The 13,560-nt window shown below is 44.7% G+C and overlaps 1 long non-coding RNA gene across 1 annotated transcript; it reads left to right on the top strand.

The window, feature by feature from the left end:
* The first annotated feature begins 2,290 nt into the window (after positions 1-2,290).
* Positions 2,291-3,115, top strand: LOC141375504 (uncharacterized). The gene is made up of 3 exons (XR_012383553.1): positions 2,291-2,321; positions 2,599-2,673; positions 2,969-3,115. It is a non-coding gene; the product is annotated as an uncharacterized lncRNA (long non-coding RNA).
* Positions 3,116-13,560: the final 10,445 nt, after the last annotated feature.

Genomic DNA, 13,560 nt, shown 5'->3' with positions numbered 1-13,560 from the left:
TAAAATTCTGTAGTACAGCGCTGCGAAAAGGGGTGGGATTAAACAAGATGATTAGACATTTAAAAAAGCGAGCCATTGGTCCAAGTTTTAAATTCCTGCCCATAGAGGTCATGTTCTGCTTTTGATCAATGCAAATCTATGGGGAGAAAAGTGCAGTGTGACCGCAGCTTAACAATAGATAACAAACTGACAATGATACTAAAACCCAGCGCTAATGATATTTAGTCACAGCTGTTGCGAATGTTTAGAACCGCTGATCGGCAAAACAATCACCGGAGTGGGCGGATAAATGGCCAAAAACCGTTTTAAATTTAGAAACATGGAACACAGGATGGATTCTCCAGTGCGCTGAAGAAAGTTTGAGGCGGACTGCCACTGGACAAATGATTTTAGTGACAGTAAATGGGCCAATACTTTTTGAAGCAAGCTTATTACAAATGGTTTGCAAAGGAATATTTTTAAATGAAAGCCACACTTTTTGACCAAAAACATAAACAAAAGGCTTTGACCAGTGGTGATCGGCCTTAGCCTTAGTGCGCATACCCACTTGTGCATTGACACCTCTAAACAAAGTCATGAGCGGAGGGGACCGCAATTTTGCATTCCAGACTGGGAAAAACAGGTGGCTGGTACCCTAAGCTACAATCAAGTTAGGCCTATACACTGTCAGAAAAAAGGGTACGGTTGGGGTACATTTGTGAACACTTGGGGTACAAATGGTGAAGTTGTACCCTCAATGGTTCAAAGTAGCACCCTAAGATACTTATATGTACCATTTAAGGGTAAAAAAGGTACAAATATGTTCCCAACTGTCAAAGGGTCCATGTTTGGGCCATTTAAGGCCCAAAGAAAGGTACAATCACTTGTGTGAAAAAGGAGCAAGTCAACGTGTATGAAACGTCCTTCATTTATGTCATGAGTTGTTGGTTATTTGGAAGAAATGCACAAAAAAACTGTACATTATAAATTAAATTATTTAATTATATAAAACATGGCCTTATAAATATTATAAATTAATATTTTTGATTTAAGAAAATGTTAACATAAATCCCCCTAAATGTAAAGTGAAATGGCTTATTATACACAGACCTTTCTTTGATTATCAGATTTAATAAACTACTAGAATGGACATACAAGTATAAAGTAGATGTATACAATAGGAATTTAAGGTAACCAGCTTGATAAACAAAGACAGAGTACAACCTTGTAGCATTAATAAATAAATTAATTAATAAAACAATTATTAATTAACAGAATAATACTGCCAAATAATACAGCTGAGAACAAATAATAGATTTAAAAGACCAAAAACTGGCCGTTAGATATACAAAAAATATATTAAATATCGAGTTTTGACTACAAGAGGGAGATTGAATCCAGCGGCAGATGCGAGATTGACTGGCCAAAGTAAAAGCTGCTGTCGGCGGGGGAGTAAATCATAAAGCCCCCGCTGACAGAGTCCGCATTCACTAAAGCACATTGTCAAAGAAGCGCTGTCTTTGTATATAAACTGCCGATTCGAGTTTAAAACAACTACATTCTCGCCTGAAATACTCTTAAAACTACATTTTGTAACACATTAGATGATATTTTTTTAAACTTGCAGGTCTGCACAGCAGGGTATTGTCCATTGACTTTTTTTGCAGGTAAGTTTAATGTTAAATAACTTATTATAAATATCCGTTGGGTCATATTCAATTCATATTTGACGTTACTTTGCCTTGTGTATGTAGTTAAGTTTTCCGTCGAGTTACCTGCCGCGTGAGGGGACCCTTTTGTAATTTAAGGTTGACCAGAAATTAAAATATGATTTTTCACATAACCTGGCCATGAGACAGAGCTCGAGACACTGACAAAATAGCGGTGAAACGTCCAGAGAAACAGTTCAAACACATTTCGTTTTGTTTGGATAATGTTGTTAAGCCTTTATTGCATACGTTATTTATGAACTCTGAATTTCCTTAGTGTTGGGAAGCTAACCTTCATGCTAACGTTCATGTTTACTCTGGAAAGGAGTGAAGTATATGCCTTCATGTCTGAAACAATATAACTTTAGTTTATGCATATCTCGACCCACGTCCATTTATAGCAGTTGTATTTTGCAACGTTACATATTTAAATAACGTTATATATGCATGTTAAAGAGAGTCATAATCATCTGTCGTGTCAGATCGAGGTGCGGGTCATTAATCAAACCTTTAAGTTGCTAATTTAAAGCTTTTTTTTTTTTTTTTTGCTGTTAACCTCAAGTTCACACCAATTATGATTTTTTTTTTCTTTCAGAAGATGAAGTGGACGAGGAAGCAGTAGAGTGTAATAACGTAAGTATTTAGTATTTCATCTGTTTGTTTATATATACATATATATATATATATATATATATATATATATATATATATATATATATATATATATATATATATATGTGTGTGTGTGTGTGTTTGTGTGTGTGTGTGTGTGTGTATACTTTTTCCCAGGAATTCATTGTGCAGTCTTTATTTAATCTCCCTTTTTCTATGAAACTGTAAGATGAAGTGTTAAAGTTAAATTAGAATTTTTATGATTGTCATTATTTTGGACTTATATTTGATCCAATAGATGATTGCTGCAATTGGTGAGGATGCATCATCTTTTGAGAGTAATGTGAATGTCCTGCGTATCCAGTGAAATAAGGTGTGTGACCCTTTATTAAAAACACCCTTGTCAGTGAGATCACACATTTTAAATCAGTTATCAGCTTAAATGAAAAGTTTAATGTCAGTATAAGCCAAAGTGTAGGATCAAATGACTATTATAAATGTTATGACTATTGTAAAAATATTTTAATTTTCAAGCTTTGTGGTGAACATATGTGCATTCAAGCTTACAACTATTTGTACAATGATACCTGAAGGGAAATGGCAACAAAGAATATTAGATAATGTTTTTAGTTAAAGTGAATCACTAATTTCCTTTTTGTTTATTATAGTCATGGTGAACCTGACTGAATGCATTCATCAACCATCTCCAACCAAGTCAGAGCTTCAAGGACAGCTTGTGCTAAAGGTGCCTGAGCTTGATTAAGAAAAAAAGCATCTCTACTGGCCAAAGTCTACAAAAAAGCAAGAGAATAGAAGCTTGCAGATGATCTAACAGGTATTAACATAAAACTTACATAATAATAATTTTGCTTGATCAAACCCTTATTTCTTGAATGTGATCATTAAGTGCCTTTTCAAGCTGCATTTAGCAAGTTCAAACTCATGGGCCTTATATACAAACCCTTTATATAGAGAACATTCCTTAATGTTTTTCTTTAAAAAATGTAATTCATAAAAATACATCAATATCTTTTATTCAGCATTTGCTAAACATTCCAATAATTAATTAATTATTAATAATTAAATGATTATTAATTTAAGAGTACTTCATTATATGTCTTTATTTTATTTTAGAGTGTCACGGTGGCGCAGTGGGTAGCACGATCGCCTCACATTAAGAAGGTTGCTGGTTCGAGACTCGGCTGGGTCAGCTGGCATTTCTGTGTGGAGTTTGCATGTTCTCCCCATGTTGGCGTGGGTTTCCTCCGGGTGCTCCGGTTTCCTTGACAAGTCCAAAGACATGCGGTACAGGTGAATTGGGTAAGCTAATTTGGCCATAGTGTGTGAATAAGTGTGTATGGGTGTTTTCCAGTGATGGGTTGCAGCTAGAAGGGCATCCTCTGTGTAAAACCCGTGCTGAATATGTTGGCGGTTCATTCTGCTGTGGCGACCCTAGATTAATAAAGGGACTAAGCCGAAAATAAAATAAATGAATGGATGATTTTATTTTGCAATAGATTCTGACTTTCGTGCAGCTCTAATTCTGCTCCCCCATATTCTTAAAGAGAAAGTTAATTGCTTACAGTAATTACACTGGAAGAGGTTTGGGTACTGTTGGTTAAACACTTCGTAATACTCTGATAGATGTTATGCAGTTCTGACAGATTTTACATTGTTTAATGATGCCTTTTTTCTTTTCCTTTTCACAGTGGGATGATGATGATGCTCCATACCCAACTCTACAGATGGTTGAAAGTACTCTGCAAAGTGTAGGAGAATAGGAGTTAAAAGGCATTATTACATCCTTCGCTGTTTACTGTGTTTTCAACTTGGCTTATCCACGCTACATAAAGAATGCAAAGGATGAACATCAGCAACTCCCCAAGATGGAGCAACACTTTGAATTTGAACAACAGCAACGATCAGTGCAGCTGTGCGAGAGAACGTTCGAGGTTACTAAAGTAACCCTTCGTTCCCCGAGGAAGGGAACGGAAGCACTATAAGTGGATTTGATTGTAAAATCCACGCATTGGGAGGTTCGGATCAGAAGCTACTCGTCTGAAAGAGTATTGAACGGGCCAATTAAGAATGAATTGGCAGCGCAAGCCTGCGCAGGTGAGCGGCATAAGCAATCAACTGAGTATATAAGCTCACCTGGCGCCAGCAGACGCTATCCTTTTTAAGCTGAAGAGACTTTCAACAGCTAAGGGACAGTCATTATGGCGACGGAGTATAGTCCTCGGGGAACGAAGGGTTACTTTAGTAACCTCGAACGTTCCCCTTCGGGGGGAACTTTAGCACTATAAGTGGATTTGATTGTAAAATCCACGCATTGGGAGCCCATTGAAAGCGCCATAATGACTGCACCTTACCAACACCCCCGATGAGGAGATAGTCAAGCAAGCGTGACGCACCCACATCATGGGGGGCGCGGTCCTCCAACGTGTCCCTGGCCCTAATTTATCCTACTTCAACAGAAGTTTTACGGATTTATATATATTTTTTGGGAAGTCGTGAGCATCTAGATAATTCTAGGAAAATACGACAGTACGTTGGGAAGCGTGCAATCCCGATAGGGAGGACGCTGCGGAGGCCATCCGTTACCCAAGGGGGGATAGATGGCAGAATTTACATATGGACTAGCCCTAAAAAGGGGGAGTACGCATAGCAAAAGAGTGGTTAGCGGGGAGGGAAGACACGGGTCCGCCCAGGGGGGGGACTTAACCGTGGCGGAATAAGCATATGGGATCGCCTAGTGGGGATCACGCATAGCAGGCACCTTTACCCAAAACGCGGGCTGACCAGCGGGCAGACCTACAACGTAGTGGGCCAGCAAGTGACTCCTCCGCTGAGTCAGTGCTGGGGGCCACGGAGGAATCTGCAGGGCTCACCTGACGGGGAACTTTACTGACAGATAAAAAGGCGCACGTATCTCCGTGTTAGGGAAAATGGCGCAGCAAGCGTGTTTCAACACCCTACCGAATTGTTTCCTCAATCACCAAGGGTTACCTAATACCCTTGAGGAAACCGGCTCCACTCGCAGATTGTAAAACCTTGCAAATGTGTTGGGTGTCACCCAGCCCGCAGCTCTACAGATGTCTGTTAGAGGGGCGCCGCGTGCGCGCGCTCGAGAGGATGCGAAGCTCCGAGTGGAGTGCGCACGCGCTCTCGGGGGACGCGGCTCATCTCGGCTCTGATAGTGAAAGAAAGGCATCCACAATCTAGTGGGAACTTATTTCGGTACGGCACTTCCCTGCTGCCGACCGCTATAACAGACGAAGAGCTGCTCAGATGATCTAAACTCTGAGTGCGGTCCGGATAATACGCAAAACGCGAACTGGACAATAAGAAGGGCTGGGTCTGCCTCCTCCGAGGGCAGCGCTTGCAGGCTCACTACCTCGTATTAAAACGGAGTGGTAGGAACCTTGGGCACATATCGCGGGCGGGGTCTCAGGACGTGAGAGAAGCCAGCCCAATTACAGGCACGAGTCACTGACCGAAAAATGCCTCCGGGTCCCCGACCCTCTAATCGATATCAACGCGACCAGCAGAGCTGTCTTCAGGGACAGAAAGATACTGAGTCGAGGATCGAAGGGATCTGACGCGGCTTGTGTAGTGAGGGCGAGATCCTAAGAGGGCATGAGAGGGGGCGGGGTGGATTAATTCGCTTAACGCCCCTGAGGAACCGGATGATGAGGTTATGCGTTCCCACGGTGCTGCCAGCCACCGCGTTATGAGAGCGGAGATGGCAGCCACGTAACCTTGAGTGTGGAGGGCGACAGCCTGCTCTCCAACTTCTCTCGGCGTAAAGAAAGCAAAACGCTGATCTGGCAAATTACGGGGGTCTTCTCAGCGAGAGACACACCATTCAGTGAATAGACTCCACGTCAGGGCATAGGCGCGCTCGGGGAGGGGGCTCTAGCCCGAGTGACGGTATTAGCCACCGCAATCGGAGGTTACCCAAGTCTTCCTCGCGTCTAAAATCTCTTCAAAGATCGGCGAGGGTGCCAGGTGGTGCCCTGTCCCTGAGAGAGTAGGTGCTCTCTCGAAGGGACTGCCAGGGGAGGGCTATCGCGAGGGAGAGCTCTGACATCCAGGTCCGGTTGAGCCAGAGGGGCGCAACCAGCAACCTGTTCCTCGTCCTCCCTGACCTTGCACAGTAACTGCGCGAGCAGGCTCACTGGGGGAAACGCGTATTTGCGCGTGCCCCGAGGCCAGCTGTAAGCCAGTGCATCCGTGCCGAGAGCACTCGGTCAGGGAAAGAACAACTGGCAATGAGCGATCTCGGGGGAAGCAACAGATCGATCTGGGCTTCTCCGAATCGCGCCCATATCAGCTGAACAGACTCGGGGTGGAGTCTCCATTCTCCAGGACGCAAGGCTGCCGTGAGAGCGCATCGGCTGCACGGTTGAGCTTGCCTGAATATGAATGGCGTGCAGCGATTTCAGCCGCGGATGACTCCAGAGGAGCAGACGGCGGGCGAGCTGAGACATGCGGCGAGAGCGCATACCCCCTATACGGCTGATATACGCCACCGCCGCCGTACTGTCCGTCCTGACCAGCACGTGTTGCCGCTCCAGCACCGGAAAAAAACGGTGGAGAGCGAGGAACACTGCCAACAGCTCCAGGCGATATGCCAATGCAACTGGGTACCTTTCCACAGGTCCGCAGCCGCATGCCCGCAACGCACAGCCCCCCAGCCCGTGTTGGAAGTGTCTGCTGAAACGACAACAAGACTGGACGCCTGTTCTAGAGACACCCAGGCCTGTAGGAACGAGGGGTCGCTCCAAGGGCTGAGGGCGCGGCGACACAGCGCAGTAACAGAGACTCGGTGTGCGCGCGCGTGCCATGCGCGTCTGGGGACTCGATCGTGAAGCCAGTGCTGAAGTGGTCTCATATAGAATAATCCGAACGGCATGAAGCGGCTGCGGATGCCATATGCCCCAGGAGCCTCTGAAATAGTTTCAGTGGGACCACTATTTTACTGTCGAGCTCTCTCAGACAGTACAGCATCAGCTGAGCGCGCTCTCCGGAGAGGCGCGCTGTCATGGTGACCGAGTCCAGCTCCAGCCCGAGAGAAGAGATCCTCTGCACGGGGGCGAGTTTGCTCTTTTCTCGGTTGACCTGAAACCCCCACAGGTGGAAGTGCCAGAGCACTTTGTCTCTGTGCATAATCAACTGCTCCGAGAGAGGGCAAAAATCAGCCAGTCGTAAAGAAATTGAGTATGCAGATGCCCGCGAGCCGAAGGGGCGCTGAGGCACCCTCTGCGGGCTTGGTGAGGACCCGCGGAGACAGAGAGAGCCCGAAGGGGAGGGCTTTGTATTGCCAAGCTCGACCTTCAAACGCAAACCGCAGAAACTGTCGGTGGCGAGGAAGAGTGGAGACATGGAAATACGCGTCCATCAGGTCTAATGCTGCAGACCAACCCAGAGGACGAACGCACCGGAGGATGCGCTTCTGCGTGAGCATTCTGAACGGCAGCTTGTGCAGGCAGCGGTTCAAAACGCGCAGATCTAGGATTGGCCGTGACCCACCGCTCTTTTTGGGCACGATGAAGCGTGGGCTGTAAAACCCGCTCTCCATCTCGGCTGGAGGGAGCGGCTCGATTGCATCCTTCGCCAGGAGGACAGCAATCTCCTCTCGCAAGACAGGGGCGGACAGGGGGCTGACCCTGGTGAAAACACACCCGTGACTTGGGGGGCCGTTTCGCGAACTGAATCGCATAGCCGAGTCTGATTGTGCGTATGAGCCACCGCGAAGAGCTGGCCCGCGCTAACCAGGCAGGCAGAGCTCTCGCTAATGGACTCATCGCTACAATCGCTGACGTACCAGCAGTGGGGCAGCGCGGAGTGGGTGTGCTGATCCGGGAAGCTCGCGGGTCCCACGGAAAAGCTGGAGGTGAGATATTTGCTCTCACTCCAAACCCGAGCTCCGGAGGGGAGGCTCGAGGGGTGGGAGAAAGGAGACCGTCCTCCCAGCGCTCGTGAGCCACTGGCGAAACGCACCGAATCTGCAAGCTAGAAAGCATAGCGTCCCAGACTGGCAGATTTCGGGCTGTCACATCTGGGGAAGTGAAAAGTGCCCTTTCATAATGTTTTCATGGCAGTAAAAAGTGCCGTTGGAAATGGGGCCCCGCCCTCCAGCGGGGAAAGAGCAAGTTCCCTCTTATCCAGATGGTCTGTCCCAGGGGCGCTTCGCGGTCCGTTGCCGGACTTAGCGGCGTTCTGGGCGGGGGGGCTGCCTGCTTCCGAGGTTCCCGACGCGCTCGCTTCGCCGGAGGCGTGTGCGGGGGCAGAGCAGCTCTCGTAGGCGGGCGCCTTCGGCGAGGAGCAGGTATGAATGGCACGGCGGGCGGAGCGGGCTACGGACCGCCGAAAGACATCACCCACCAACTGCTCTCTCACCGCCTTGAATTCCTGGGTGAATTCACAGACAGTGTCGCCGAACCTGGCTGGGGATATGGGGAAGTCAAGAAAGCGGACTTTGTCGACTTTGCGCATATCAGCCAGGGGTGGCGCTCCTGGACCACTAATGTGGACATCGTCCTCCCCAACGCACACGCAGCGGACTCAGTAGTCCGAAGAGCTAAGTCGGCGGCGGTGCGAAGCTCGTAAGCCTGGGTTGGACCCACCCTCGTGCAGCTCGGCCAGCGCCTGCGCTTGGTAGCGCTGGTAGGTGGCTATCGCATGCAAGGCGGAAGCAGCCTGGCCCGCAGCTATGTAAGCTCTAGCTCCGAGGGAGGTAGATAACTTACAGGCTTTGGATGGGAGACGAGGCGGACCCCGCCAAGAAGAGGCGCCGCGCGGATTTACCGCCATCGCGCACTCAGCCTGAGGAATCGCCACATACCCCCTGGCTGTTTCACCGTCAAGAGTGGTTAGGGTGGAGGAACACGCAGCACGAGCAGAAAAAAGTGCTTTACAAGACCGCGTGAGCCTACTGTGCACCTTCGGGAAGAAGGGAACGCCCCTCTAGTCGGTCCGGCCGCGGAGCTGGGGGATAAACCATCTCCAACCCACGGCCGAAGCAGCCCGGGAAAGCACGGCTAACATGTCCGTTTCAGGATCCGTAGTGACAGCGCTCACCAGCCCGAAGGGGGCGAGCGGGTCTGGATCATCATCGGACAATGAAAGCCCACCCTCCGATGCCGCGGTGGACATCTGGTCTCCGGTGTCATCGGGCGTAAGGGCTACCATCTGTTAGACGGATCGCTTCCCCCGCCCGAAGCTTGGATGGAGCGCTTAGAGGAGCGGGAGGTCCGCGGGCCCGTGGGCGACGGATTATCTCTCGCTGAAACCCTCAGATCTGCCCGAGTGCCCGCTGCAGAGCAGGGGACAACTGGGGTGGTTCGCCCTTTTGCAAAGGCTAACCGCGATCTTGCGCAACAGTCATGGCATCGCAATGACGACATGAACTGTCCGCGAGCAGCGCATTAACATGCTGGACCCCCAGACATGTAACGCAGTGCCCGCGCCCATCATCCGAGGACAGGAAACCACCGCATCCAGAAACGCACAGTCGGAGCGCCGTCCTGATAAGGACGTGCTGCACGACTGTGTTGCTCTTTCTGTGAAGTTTGCAACTTTATACGCACCACTCTGGAGGACCGGACCCAAAGAACGCCAGGCAAGGGAGAAACCCAGCTCGACCGTCTGCCACTGCGTGTACACACTCTGGACCGGGAGAATGCTCTCGTTCGCTCAGAATCGCTGGTCACAGCAGGAGGAACCCTCATCGACTCGATCAGAAAGTCTCTGAAGCGAAAAGGATAGCGTCTGCTGGCGCCAGGTGAGCTTATATACTCAGTTGATTGCTTATGCCGCTCACCTGCGCAGGCTTGCGCTGCCAATTCATTCTTAATTGGCCCGTTCAATACTCTTTCAGACGAGTAGCTTCTGAACCGAACCTCCCAATGCGTGGATTTTACAATCAAATCCACTTATAGTGCTGAAGTTCCCCCGGAAGGGGAACTTGTATTGCTGGGTCTGCTTCAAACAGCAATGCTTGGATCTTTGCATTTACTTTGGTGCATCAGTTTCGAGTCTGTGCATCAGTATTTTAAGACTAGCAGCTATAGACATTTCAATAACATTGCCCAAATCAATTGAGAAGCACAAGATGAAACAAAGCTAAGAATTTTCTCCGCCCATCATCCTTGATGAGATTGACACATTCAGGTGTTCAAATTGAACTGTTTTTGTGTGCATGTGAGACTGCTAATGGAGAAGACATGACTCTTTCCTAATAAAACACATTTTAAATGTCAATACTGCACTGGTTTCTGTGTAGCAAGTTTTTAATACTGCTGTTGTATGATTCATATTTCCATGCAAATACAGTAAGAGTTTGACTTTGAATGGGGTGTTATAAACCAAGGCAGACGGACTTTCAGGCTCTTGAAACATACTCTGCTGATAAACTGTTTCTTAAGAATGTTTAGAAATTTTTAATTCAAATGTGTAATACTGTTCGATCAAAAGTGTTTTTGAGATCTAAAATGATAAAGGGTATACAGTAAGTGACATGTTTCAATGTACTATATGGAAAAAGATTGCTTTGAGATTCTTGATGCTTTTAGAAAATGTAGAATGCAGTGCACTAACAAAAATGTACTTCATGAGGTCTAGTGCTGTTTTAGAAAAATACCTTTGTTACATTGGTAAAAATGCTTAGTGAAATGGGATGTACTGATGTTAAAAAATAATATTAAGCTTTTTTGCTTTTTTATAAAATGTTTTAAAATGTTTAAGCAGCTTTTTTTGTTTATGCATCTGGTATGACATTGTGATAGTTTAAAACTTTCATCTTCTAAAAAGGTGACAATGTAATTGTTTTGAATCTTTCAATGTGTGTTTGTGATAAAATGTTACAGGTATAAAATTACAATTATCGTGCAGTTTGTACTCATGGAAAAATATTGCTTTTTATTCTTTTAAAATTATGTAATGTTTAAACATTCATCCTGTAAAAATGTTGATATTTAATATGTTTAATAAATGTGATAAATGAAATTTAATGTGTTGTGTATGGAGTACAAATCTGAAATGAAAGGGTACAAAATTCATCCCTATGGAGGAGAAATTGTACCTTTTTTAAAGGTACACTATTGTACCATAGCCCAAGTAAGGTACAAATTAGTCAGCAGAGGTACATATTTGACCCATGAAGGTACATACTGCTACGGTATAAATATGTACCCATGTGAAAGGGTACAACAGGTGTACCCTTGAGGGTACTGCCCCAGTGACAAGCCATTGTACCAAAAAAGGTAAAAATTTTGCAAATTTTTTCTGACAGTGTAGCTGACACTGATAAAGAGTTGTGTGCAGGGCCGGCCCAAGCCTTCAGGGGGCCCTAAGCAGGATTTTATTTGGGGCCCCCTTGGTGCAAACAATATGACAAATTATCGTCAATCCTTGATAATTCGCACACTATAAATTTAAAACACACATTATTGATTTTATTCGCTGTAGCTGTGTTGTTACATCAAAAAATATATGTTTTGAGACAATTCTAAATATTATTCTGCAGAAACAACTTCCAATTCAAACAATTGATTTAACTTTTTATATGACTACTTACCACAAATCTAAATAATTAGACACAAAACGTTAATATGGGCTGGCAGAAACAAAAGCAGCTGGAAGTAGCCAATAACATACTGATTTTTATTATTATTCAAGACGCTGCCAAACGGTCAAACATAGTGACAATAAAGATACATGTATTTTTTATTGGATATAAATGTTAACACTGAAAAAAATCATATTGTATTTTGTAGTTCAAATAACTTAAAACATCTATTTAAATTAAAATCAAACTAAATCAGGAAGCATTTTCTAGACATATTCGCAAATCAATCAAATTATAAATATGTACAAAAATTTTTCAGTTTTCAGAAATAATTCTAAATTAAGTGATTGTTTTTGTAAAACAAATTAATCTGCCTATGAGATAAGTAAAATAATCTTATTTAAAACCTAAAACATTTTTTTATTTACTCTAATTTACTCTTTTCCGGGCACTGCTGCTTCAATCACGATATCAGTGATTCTGCAATATATTGATAGATCACAAAAAAACCAGCCACAATATATCACAATTTTGGTAAATGAAGGGGGAAAATGCATCAAAAATTTATGATGAATTTCTTTTATAAACACACATTTATAGAATTGCAACAATGTAAAACAATTGCACATCTGTCAAACAAGCTTAAAAATGCTGATGTGCAGAGAACAGTTTATGACTGATTGAAGAGAGCACATCTCTATCACAGCAGCAGAATCTCAATTTAGTGGAATATGCCTTTAAGAAAAAAAACTGCCAAAATAGTAATTTCTTGCTTTCTAATTGTCTGTAAACTTAAAACACTTATTACAACTTGACCAACTAATTTTATGTAAACATGGAAACATTTTATGCTTAGCCCTGGTTTATTTTTAATAAAAAAATATATGCATTCCCACTATTTTTTTCAACTTATCAGAATGCTCTGAGAGGTGAGCACATACTCCTCTGAGAACGTATGTTTTCAACGGTGGAGAACATTAGTTATTTATTCATCTATTTAAGTTTTTTAATTCCCCTAATATTATTATTAATATTAATTTTTTTTGCCTAAATACCATCTAAAAGACTTTGACAAGGTCTGTAAGAGTCAAATAAACGCAAGGCCCTTATAATTAAATGTTCATGTCCTATTGATATCTTTATATATTTTGGCGGAGTTAATAAGTTTGAGCACATAAGAAGTTGCACTGGCCGCAGGCACGCGCGAGCGATATAGCGAAGTAAAGGCGTGTCTGTAAGAAAGAAACTAGTGGCAAATTCGGGGAAGCTGGATGTCTGAAACACACAAATACATTGGCCCAGCTTGGACAGAAGAAAGTGTCTGTATGCCTGAGATTTTCACCATTGCAATAGATCATCTGTCTGTCAGTTGTTTACATGACGCTGATGTATGTCCCATGATCCGCCATTACGGGAAGCGCCACCTGGTGGCGGCTGGTTGTACTGTAGCTAAAGCGGTTATCTGCTGCAGTCGGTGTTGAAAACTGATTAATTAAATCAGATCTTTATTAAATTTAAGTAAATATCTTGGCGTCTGAGAATGCATTGCGGTCAGAAATAACACTATAAATGGGCATATATTTTGTCCCACCACTAATCCACAACACAACAAACTAAACCGAAAGTCACACAATAATTTCAAGCACTCTTGGGGGCCCCCTGGTGGCATGGGGCCCTAAGCAGCCG

Source organism: Danio rerio, chromosome 1 (assembly GCF_049306965.1).
Source record: "Danio rerio strain Tuebingen ecotype United States chromosome 1, GRCz12tu, whole genome shotgun sequence".
NCBI lineage: Eukaryota > Metazoa > Chordata > Actinopteri > Cypriniformes > Danionidae > Danio > Danio rerio.
This window is presented reverse-complemented; position numbering and strand designations above follow the sequence as displayed.